General features: G+C 39.3%; 1 long non-coding RNA gene across 4 annotated transcripts in view; it reads left to right on the forward strand.

Annotated features, from left to right (window-relative positions):
- The window catches only part of LOC138846874 (uncharacterized), a 121,059-nt gene that overhangs the window by 59,213 nt on the left and 50,099 nt on the right, over window positions 1-11,747 (forward strand). The window contains exon 1 of one of the 4 annotated variants that reach the window (XR_011384390.1): window positions 4,681-4,933. The exons of 1 other annotated variant lie outside the window; for it this stretch is intronic. This is a non-coding gene — a long non-coding RNA (uncharacterized lncRNA). Of the gene's footprint in view, window positions 1-4,680; window positions 4,934-6,103; window positions 11,744-11,747 lie in introns of those variants that run through there. 2 more of the 4 variants (XR_011384388.1, XR_011384391.1) reach the window with 2 other exon arrangements.

An 11,747-nucleotide genomic window follows, 5' to 3' on the forward strand; every position in this document is an offset into this window, starting at 1 on the left:
TGAAGCCAAAGCTGGGTATTCAGTAAATCACTGAAAAAATATAGGTTTTTGGGTATATCTCATATCTTCCAGGTTCCTTGGATATTTCTACTCACTCAAAAAACATTTGAGCAGTTTCTATTCCATGTTAGGCTGTTCAAAGGGTTAAACCAAACAGAAAAGTTGTCTACTACTCATTACATAATGCTATGGTTGTCACCCCCTAACTTGCCTTCCTTCCTAATACAAAATTAGAAGGCAGGCACTCTCTCTAGGCAAATTTACCAACATATTAAACATCTAACCCTAATGTCACTAGAATTATTTTACCATATTCTTGCAAATCAATGCAGTCTGAAAATGATTTATTTGTTTAACCTGTAAAAATAGGCTGGTTGGAATTATGATTGTGAGGCAGAATGTTAAGCTTCCACCTGCAATAAGTTACAAATACAAATTTCAAAACACATGCTTCCATTATGTGGTGATTAACTCAGGCAAATTCTACTATGGCCTTGCTTGAGTGTTGATGCTGCAGAGGTAATTGAGGAAATGCACAGGCCATTTGTCAGCATACCCCATCTGTACAAAGCATTAGGCTTGGTGGAGAAGATATTCCAGACTGTCCATGCCAACCAAGGATGAGAAACCGTAAATGAGAAGTGGGGAGAAACAATACCAGGGTTCATGGTAAAAGGAAGAGTCCTGCCTTAATATGTTGACCATGCAGCTATACTAAGGACTTGTCCTCCTTTTCGCCAATGACCCAGCAGGCTGGTTCACCACACTGATGAAGTAATACCTGATTCAGTGCCCACAGGTCACAATTATCTAGGCTATGAGCCCAGCAAACAGATGAGTGTCACCCACAGAAGTGCCTGTGGGGTGCATGAACTACTGTGCCAAGGGACCTGCTATGGAGACTATCTGGGGGGATGAGCCACATCAGTGCCAAGGAGTGTCTGAAGCAACACATGAAGTTTATCTGAAATGAGACAACTTGGGATCCCCCTTCAACACAGCATCTAATAGTGACCACTTTGATGTGGATGGCCAGATGTGGTATCAGCTTGTGGAAAGTGGATGAAGAGGTGTCAGGCAGAACAGCACCTGACGGCACACCTTTAGCTTCATAGTTCTGAGTGACAAGCACAGCAGGAATGTGCTGCTGTGAACACTCCATTGCGTGGATGTACTTGGTTTTTTCTAGAGTGTTGAGGGTCTGCACAGCTTAACTTCAGGGACTATGACCATCAGGGCCAGGAGAGTTGGTTTGGACTGTTGTAGGACTCCTCTTAAAATAACAGAGGGGTGAGCATTGGGGAACAGCATGTAAGATGGCTCTTTCGAGACCCACATCCTATATTAGAGTGTGTGGGTTTGAGTCCCACTCCACTTCCAATCCAGCTTCCTACTAAAGTGCATCCTAGGAGGCAGCATATAATAGCTCAGGTACTTGGGTCTGTGCCACCCACACTGAGTTCTGGGATTTTCACTTCATAAAACCTGATGTTTTCACATCACAACCTGGCTGAATTCCAGCTATTGTGAATATCTGGAGAGAACAGTGGATGAGAGATCACTGTGCCTTTAATGTGAATAAAATTAATTTTCAAAATTTAAATAAACCTCCTGCATCCATGTGGCCAGACTGGGACTATTCCAGTTGGGCCCCTTCCCTGTGGGGATGGCAGCTTCATAGACTAATTGAAAAAAATGCCTGAATACCTCAGTGGGCTCCTTTTCTCAGTTGTGCATCATTGTTTGACATACAAAGTTCATGATGGAGTGTTATTTTCCAGATCACCAACACACATTGCAGCAAAGGAACACCTTATGTTCATCCACTCTGCATGGAGGACCCCATCAGCTCTGCTTCCCAGATTATATGAGTCTCTCATGTGGGTTACAGGGACCCACATACTTCAGCCATCACTCCCTCCAAAAGTGCATATTAGCATAAAGCTGGAATTGAGAGTTGTGACTGTAACCTAGGCATGCCAATATAGGATGTGGACATACTAAGCAGGGTTGTAACACATGCCAAATGTCAATCCCTCAGGGAATTTTTGAAGTGCCTCTGTATATCCAAGGCTTTCAGAGAAAGGAGACAGAGCCTTCTGGGCCCTGCCCCTTTACTACATAGTTTCTGCTTCTCCCCAACATTGCACACTGCTTCATGTGTCTCTCTCTGTGCATGCTCACTTCTGAGGTCTCTTCAGGCAGACAGGGAAGAGCAGCAGAGCACAGAAGAGTGGGTCTGGGAGACAAGGCAGATTAGGGAAAAACTGGACTGTGACAGTTTCTGCCTGGATCCTGCCACTTAGTGTTTAGTGACCACATCTGAAGCAGAGGAAAATTGGACATCTACATGCCAAAAACTGAAATATAATATCTTTATATTACCCAGGCATGAAAGTCAAATCAAAATGAATTGAAGGCTTACATAAAAGGTCTGAGAATATAAAACCCCTTACAAATGGAAGCAAATTCATTGATATTAGTCTCAACAATGATTGTTTGATATGACACTAAGTGCATAGGTGACAAAAGCAAAGACTGAAAAAAATCTAAGAAATATTCTGCATATGATAGGAAAAACAGAACAGATAAAGCAAGGAATGAAGAAAACATTGGACAACCTGAGTTTGAACACAAACAACTCAAAAGCAAATATTGTAATAAAAATTGCACAAAGGATTGATCAGTTTTCCATTGAATATATACAAGTAGCCAACAGGTAACTTAAAAGGGGCTCAGAAACAGCTAATGAAGACTACAATGCTAGTTAAGACCACAGTGATTATCATCTCATATATGTTAAAATAATTATCCAAAAGTAAAAAGATAACATTGTCCCAGGGTGGAAAAAAGGAATATAAAAATTGTTGCTGAGAAAGTAAATTGTTACATCCAATACAGAAAACATTGTGTAGGTCTTCAATCAAAATTAAACAAAGAACATGACAAAGCAATCTCACAACTGTGTGTATATCCAATGGAAATCAAATCAGTATCTCAAATAGATACCTTTATCTCCACACTACTGGCAGCATTACCTACAAGAACAAGATATGGAAACAACCCCGCTGTCAACATATGAATAAAGAAAATGTGATAAACACACATACACAGGAATCGCAGACAACCTTAATAAGGAAATTCTTCCATTTTGTCAGGATGTGGATCCAAAAATATGAATGTGGACATTAGGCTATTTGAAATAAGGCACAGAAAGATAAATGCCACACAATATCACTCATATGTGTAATCTAAGAAAGTCGCACTTAATCACAGAATAGAATGGTGGTTGTCATGGGCTGAGAGTGAAGGACATGGGAAAATGTTAGCTGAACACACATTTGCAGCTATGAGATAAATTAACAAAATTAACACCTCAAGACCTTAATATTCAACACAGTAAACAGTTGGTTATGATATCACATACTCACAACTTGCTAATATCTTACATATTCTTTAATAACATAGGGATGTAATGTGATGGATATGTTAGATTGTCTTAATCATTTCATAATGTATATGTACAAGAGGATTCCAGAAAGTTTATGAAAAAATGTAATCAAAAGATAATGTGAATTGTCCATAACTTTTTAACGTCCCTCACATAGCAAAACATCAGTTTTCATACCTTGATGATACACAAATTGTGTCAGTCATACTCTGACAATCTTGAAAAAATTAAAACAAGCAAAACTAAACAGACTCCTATATTAAAATATAAATCCAAAATAACTTGGTAAACTAGACATATCTACAGGATTTGGAAGACTTTCATGCAAGAAAAATCATTTTTAAAACACACATAAATTTGAGTGGTCAAAATTTCTATTTTGAAAGTGCAAATAGAGATGGCACCCTGTACAGAGAAAGTGTAAGTGCTAAGACGATGCCCAAATACCAAATTACAGGGTCTTTCTGCTTCTCTAAAACCTGGGTGAAAACCCCAAGCCAAATAAAACTTCTGTCTCTACCTTACTCAGTCTATGTTACTGTGATATTGGAAACATATGAAGGAGTGAGACATCCTAGAAACAGCTGTGTAAAGAGGCCAATGCCCTGGAAAATACCCTGCAGGCCACATATTGAGAAAACTCGGGGGAACCAGGTGCCTGTGGGGAGGGAAGGAGGAACCGACAGCGCCTGTCCCGCATGAACCGCATACACAGAGCCCACATTCTCCCTAGAGACCACCCAGTCCCCACTGCACAATCGGGGGAGACGTGGAGCTACTGCCACACAGCTGGCCTGCTATGACTCTGGGCTGAGAAGTCTCACCCAAGCAGGGAAGGGGCAGGACCTCGGGGTTCCTGGGTGCCGGTAAAGCCCCCAACCCACGGGTCTGAGGGGACCGAGGGGAAGCCCTGTGCCAGCGCCAATATGGAGCCCGCAGATGCCGGAGGCCTGTGTCCTCCTGGCCTTCGGCTCCGTTTTCCCCTCTCGATACAACCAGGTCCACACACTCACCATGTCGCTGTTGTCAGCTTCCTAGGTGCCCAGTGTCCCTGGTGAGTGAAGGTGGAGAGCTGCAGAGGTCGACCTCGCTTGGGAGCCTCCTGGCAGCGGAGCTGTCTCCCAGGAGTTCACTCTGCAGGCAAAACTCTGAGGAGATTGTGACGTCCAGGCCCCGCGTGCTGATGCACTGTGGACGTCACCTTGCCTGATTGGACAGTTTGCCAGCCTTGAGTGCACGGAACGTCACAAAGCACGGAGCCAATCAGCGTCCCCCATAGCAAGGACCCCTAACTTCAAGTTGTCCTGGATGGGAACAGCGAGAGACAGATCTGGGTTCAGGTCTGAAATGGCCGCCCCTGGGCTCTGCCTCCCCGCGGCTGGAGGGCTCTCACCTCCGAGCTCCTGCTACCCACTGGCCTCGCCCTGGGTCCCCGTCCTTCTCCCTGCGGATGCTGCCTGGAGTTGGAGGTAACCTGTTGCAGTGAGTTACAGTTCTGTTTATCCACTTTCGGCGCTTTCGTTTTCCTTGTATTTCTGCTCATTCTGTTGGGTCGTTTCTATTACTTTTTAATATTGATTTGAATAACACTTAGATATAACATAATTTAATTTTTTTTCTTTTCTTCTGTTTTCTACTCTGCCTATTGATCTTTTATATTTTCTAGTTATTTCTTGCTGGCACTTGGTAAGCTAATGGATTTTTAAAACATTGATCTTTCCCACAACATTAAATTCATTTATCAGTTTATTTGTTTTTAGATTTTATGGATTCTCCCTAAATAAATATCTCCAATATATTGGCAATTTATTGTTAGGAAATTGATCTTTACATCTTATTTTATTTCTTTTTGCTCTCCCCCTCGCCCCCAACTACTCCTCCAATAAGAAGTTGGCACTAGTGGAGACTTCCTGGTCTAGGTTTACTTCCAGGGTAAAAGCTGTCAATGATTCTGTATTAATCATGGTTTTCGTTGTAGGATCCTTTTAAAAAATTTTGATCTGAATAAGAAAGCCATTGCTCTTTTTTACTATATTGCAAGCAGTTTTTAAAAATTACATGCTGATTTCTAAATGTTTTTGAACATTAAATTGTCATGTGATTTTCTCCTTGAATTTTTCACCTACCTGGAAAATTTACATGCCTTGTTAAGAAATGTTAACCACCTCTTGTATTTTTTATTATATGTGACTTGTTATTCATTATATTTTCATATGTGCTTTCATTTATTATAAAAATACTAAGGATTTATACATCTGTATATGAAAGAGAGGTTTATACTTAATTTATATTGAAAGTTCTAGTCAACCTGGCATCATTATAAATGTAATGCTGGCTTTCTAAAAGAAATCTGAAAATATGCTTTGCTTATTTATACTTTGGTACATCTGAGAAATATAGGTGTTTTATTTCTTAAATGTTTGAAATATTTTGTGTTTCTATAACTGAAGTTTTGCTTCTCTGTTTTATTGGTTGGTGGCCTTCAAATTGAGATTCAACTTGCTTGTTTTAATTTGGAGTTTTCCTATTTTATACTTCTTATATTGGGTTTTAGGAATTTATATTTGTGTTTAGGAATTTGATTTTCAAAGTATAGTGGATTTTTATCTCTAGTCAAGTTTTTACCCTAAGAGGTTTTTTTTTTTTTTTTTTTTTGACATGCAGTGTTAGGTGGTGAGAGAGACAGAGAGAAAGGTCTTCCTTCCATTGGTTCAACCCCCAAATGGCCGCTATGGCCAGGGATACACAGTTCCAAAGCCAGGAGCCAGGTGCTTCCTCCTGGTCTTCCTTACGGGTGCAGGACCCCAGGACTTGGGCCATCCTCCCCTGCCTTCCCGGGCTACAGCAGAAAATGGACTGGAAGAGGAGCAACCGGGACAGAATCCGGTGCCCCAACCAGGATTAGAACTCTGGGTACCGGCACCACAGGTGGAGGATTAGCCTAGTGAGCTGCGGCACCGGCCTTACCCCTAAGAGTTTTACAATATTTTTTTCTGATCTTGACAAGGCTCTTCTCTCTTTAAACAATTGTTTTAATACATGAAAATGGACACTATTGTTACTTTTCCCTGTGTTTCCTCAATTACTTTTATTCATAGTTTATTAATTTTGTTAAAATTAAAAGGTATATCCTGGGGCTGATGCTATGGCATAGTGGGTAAAGCCACCAATTGCAGTGCTGGCATCCCATATGGGCCCAAGTTCAAGTCCCAGGTACTCCCCTTCATATCTAGCTCTTTGCTATGGCCTGGGAAAGCAGTAGAAGATGGCCCAAGTCCTTGGGCCCCTGCACCCATGTGAGAGACCTAGAAGAAGCTCCTGAATTCAGATAAGGGCAGCTCTTGCTGTTGCAGCCCTCTGGAGAGTGAACCAGTAGATGGAAGACCTTTTTCTCTCTCTGCCTCTGCCTCCCTGTAACTCTGCCTTTCAAATATATAAATAAATCTTAAAAAATATTTCCAGAAATGAATGATAAGATCCTCTAGGCACACCAGGGTTAGAACAAAGCATGTGTGAAGCATCCCAGATTGCAGAGATGCATACAAATTGAACTTGGTGAGTCATAACATCGATTGTGTTCACCTTTGAATAAAGGCATCTGTGAATGAAGGTTCACTACAACAATCATACCCAAGACCAAACATTCTCAGCTTTGGTGACTATTAGAATCATCTAGGCAGCTTTTAAAACACATTGATCTCCAGGGTAAACCTGGGACCAATCTAATCATAGTCCCTGGAGGTGGGAAACTAGGCATAGTATTTTTAAAATCTGTCCTGTGTGATTCCAATATGTAGTCAGGGTTGAGAGCAGCTGCTGAGGACAGTCACACTGCCTCCTTTCCAGATGCATTTTAGATTTCCTATTATGGACATTCCAGATTTCCAAGATGATATACATTCTCAGATTTAAATCCCTGTGAAGGTCTCACATGTATCAGTGGAATATCGCTGCTTAAGAGAAATGACAATTCCTTATTCATATTGGTCAGAGCTGGGGGAGAGATGAGGGAGAACAGAAGAGATTGAACAATGAGAAGCAGAACTGAAATGCATTTTTGGCAGCGCATGGTTTGCCACCCTGAGGTTGAGCAGCTTTCCTGCCAGCCTCACTGATGCCCAAGAGAATGTGGTGCCAAGGAACTGAATCTCTGTATTTCCAGAGCTGCACATTTCTCTCACCTGCAGATGGCTTGATTGTCCTCTATATTTGAGGGAAAGAGTGAATTACAGAAAATTCAATTGAAACAAGGACTTTTAATTCTTGCAAATCAGAATTCAGGTTGTAAGAACTTGGCCACACAGTTACAGAGCTCAGTAAATAGGCCCATTCAGAGCCAATGTTGGGTGGTAAAATGGAACATGTACTCAACCAGCTGGTATTTCATTCTGTCTCTGTCAGATTCTTATTCCTTAGCCAGATTATTTAATGAATCCCAGTTTTATTCTGTGAAAAATGGGAGTAACAAAAGCTGTGATTCCTCGGATTTATGTGAGAAATAAAGAAGTTAATCTTTCTAAAGTGCTTGAAAAGAGGCTAGCATGCACTTAGTTCTCAATAAGCTTTAAGAACACATTTAATTCACCTTATGTGGAACATATTATTGAATGTATATATTGAACTACCACCATTGGTGTTGGAATGGAGTGAGGGATGCTGCAAGATAAGAAAGGGTGCAAGTGGCTTCTTCTCTTACATAACTGGAAGTTATCTGGGGGAAGTCAATGCTTAAAAAATAACCAACACTGCTAGTAGATAAGTGGCATTTTAAGGAATGACAGTTTTAACAATTTTTTAAAAAACCCGCTGTACATTGTTTTTTTTAAAATAATTTTTAAATTTATTAAATGTGAATAAATTTCATGTATTTCATATATATGTAGATTTAGTTGTATTCTCATCATACCCACACTACCTTTCCTCATCATTCCTTACTTATTCTTTTAATTTTTACAATGATATATACTTCAGTTTATTTTATAATCATAAACTTAACCCTCTACTAAGAAAACAATTCAACAAGTAATAAGGAGAAAAAAAACAAAAACACTGTTCTTCAACAGCAGAGACTTGTGTTGTAAACAATAATCAAATCACAAAATGTCAATTTCACTCATACATTAAATTTCGGTACTCTATTAGTTATTACAAATCAGGAAAAATATTTTTCTTACTGGAACTTGTTTATTTCACTAGGTATAATGTTTTCCAATTTTATCCATTTTGCTGCAAACAGCAGACTTTCAATGTTTTTATAGCTGAATAGTATTCCATAGTGTGCATATGCCACATTTTTTTAACTATTGGTCGATGGACATTTGCCTGGATTTCATTTCTTAGCTACAGTGAATTGAACTGGAGTAAACATAGAGGTACCAATAAGTCTTCCATATGCTGATTTCACTTTGTTTGAGTATATTCTAAGAAGTAGGATGGCTGGGTCATATGGTAGACATATTTCCAGATTCCTGAGCTATCTTTCACAGTTGCTGGACCAGTTTACATTTCAAGCAACAATGGATTGGGGAACCTTTTCCCTCACAACCTCACCAACATTTATTGTTTTTTGATATCTTATGAAAGCTGTTCTAATTGGGGTGAGGTGAAATCTCATTGTGCTTGTTGTTTGCGTTTACTTGATGGATAGTTATCTTGAGAATTTTTTCATGTGTCTATTGGTTATTTAGATTTCATCATTTGAAAAATGCCTCATCAAGTCCTTTACTCATTTCTTAACTGGGTTGTTTGTTTTCTTGTTGTTGAGTTCCTTGAGCTCTTTATAGATTCTGGATATTAATCCCTTTTAAGTTGCATAGTTTGCAAATAATTTCTTCCATTCTCTCAGTTGCTTCTTCACATTGCTGAGCATTCCCTTTGCGGTGCAGAAGATTCTTAGCGTGAGGTAATCCCATGTTTCTATTTTTTGCTTTTATTGCCTGTGATTCTGGGGTCTTTTCAAAGAAGTCTTTGCCTATGCCAGTGTGTTGCAGTTTCCCCATTTTCCCCTAGTAATCTGATTATATCAGTTTGTATATTTAGATCCATGATCTATTTTGAGCTGATTTTTGTGTAAGTTGTTATATAGCCATTTTGTTTCATACTTCTGCATTTGGAGATACAATAATCTTACAACCCTTTGTTGAAGAGACTGTCCTTTCTCCAAGGATTAATGTTAGCTCCTTTGTCAAATATTAGTTGGTTTTAGAAGTGTGAATTTATTTATTGGGTTTCTATTCTGTTCCCTTCATCTTCATGTGTAGTTTTGTGCCCATACCAGGTGGTTTGATTGTAACTGCCCTGTAGGATGTTTTCAAATCTGGTATTGTGCTGGAACTAGCTTTGATTTTCTTGTGTAAAATTGCTGTAGCTATTCAGGGTCTCTTGTCTTCTCTAATAATTTTAGCATTGTTTCTTATTATTTGCATCATTTTGAATATGTAAATTGATATGCATAGTATGAGTACTTTGATTAAATTAATTATTCCTATCCATGAAAATAGAAGATTTTTTTGTGTATTCTTTGATTTCTTGCTTTAATATGTTGCAATTTTCATTGCAAAGATTTTTGACATCCTTGGTTAAATTTATTCCAAGGTACTTAAATATTTTGTTGCTATTGTGAATGGTACTGACCTTACAAGTCCTTACTTAGCCATGGCATTTTCTGTGAATACAAAGGTATTGATTTTTTGCATGATGATTTTATATCTCAGTATAGAAATAAAGAGCTAAGTTCAAGAGTGCAAAGCCAAAGTGAGTTTATTGTGTAGAAAGCTGTACAGAGTCCTACGAGACAGGAGAGGCCCAGAGTTTGGAGACCATTATCAGTGAGGTGAACCTGTTGTTTGTGTCTTCAGTTTTAGTCTTTAATATTCTCCCATGGGACATGTTTTGTTGGGACATGCAGAGATTCCTGTTTTAGAATGATTCTTGGAAAATCTCTATGCCTTCCTCTTAATTTTAATAGGAACTTAAGATATCTCTAAAAATAAAAAGATCCATACAAAATTTTGATGGCATAATCCAAAAATGTAGTGAAGCAATAAATGAGTTCAGTGAAGTTAGAAAATACAAAATCTCAAAAGTACATGCATGGGGGAGCCAGAGCAGAGGGGGGTAGTCTTTGCCTCTGCCTATGGCGCTGCCATACCATATGGGCACCAGCTTCTGTCTTGCTCCTCTTCCTATGCAAATCTCTGTTATGGCCTGGGAAAGCAGTAGAAGAAGGCCCAAGTGCTTATGCCCCTGCACTCATGTGGGAGACCCAAAATAAGATCCTGACCTCTGGTTTTGGATTACCCCAGATGAGGCTGTTGCTGCCATTTGGGGAGTGAACCAACTGATGGAAACTCTTTCTCCCTGTATCTCCCTTTGTGACTCTGCCTTTCAAAAAATAAAATATTAACAAAAAGTGCATGCAGGTACCCCTAAGTGATGCACAACAACCCATTAGGTTGTGGAGAGAATTAAATAGAATTTGTGATTTTTTTACCTTTAAAGGTACAAGTACAACCTGCTATATATGCTTTTAAGTTAAATGTGCCTGTCTTTTATGTAAGTATGAAAATACTATACACATCTATAGAGCTTTGCATGCATGGCAGAGCAAGGCCTTATTGACAAGGGTGTTTAATCTCCACCTGGTATTGGGACAACATCCTCAACCCTGACAATATCCTGGCCTATTTAGCCCTAACATGGTTTGCCTTTATTAATTTTTAAAAATATTTTTATTAATTTGTTAGAGCAGGAGAGAGGAAGGAAGAAAGGAAGCCAGCAAGGGAATTGGGAGACAAACGAAAGAGAAAAGAGAGTGCTCCCACCTATTGGTTCACTTTCAAAATGCCTGCAACAGCCGGGAATGGACCAGGACAAAGCTAGGAGCCTGGAATTCCTTCTGGTTCTCTCAAAAATCTCAATTTGATGGGAGAAGTCTTCATTCATGTCATTCATGGATTTCTTTAATTTTTGAACTTTTTTTCTTATTGCTTCTGAATAATCCTTTAATTAATTTTTTGAGTTCCATTTCAGACATTTTATAAATCTCTTCATCTTCAAAGTCTAATATTGGAATGTTTTTGTATTCCTTTGGGGAACTCGTGTTGTCTTCCTTATTCTTGTTTCTTGAATTTCTGAGTTTATTTTTAGGCATTTGTGGAGACACTTGTTGGATCTTTCCTCTGATGGCTTTTATTTTTCTGCTATGCCTGTGTGGCTTCTGCTATATTAGTGAATACCCAGATGCTTGAGCTGGCTGTGGCCTGAGGGCTCTAGTCTGTGCTCCAGAGTGGGGTGA

This window comes from Oryctolagus cuniculus, chromosome 19 (genome assembly GCF_964237555.1).
Source record: "Oryctolagus cuniculus chromosome 19, mOryCun1.1, whole genome shotgun sequence".
In the NCBI taxonomy this organism is placed as follows: Eukaryota; Metazoa; Chordata; class Mammalia; order Lagomorpha; family Leporidae; genus Oryctolagus; species Oryctolagus cuniculus.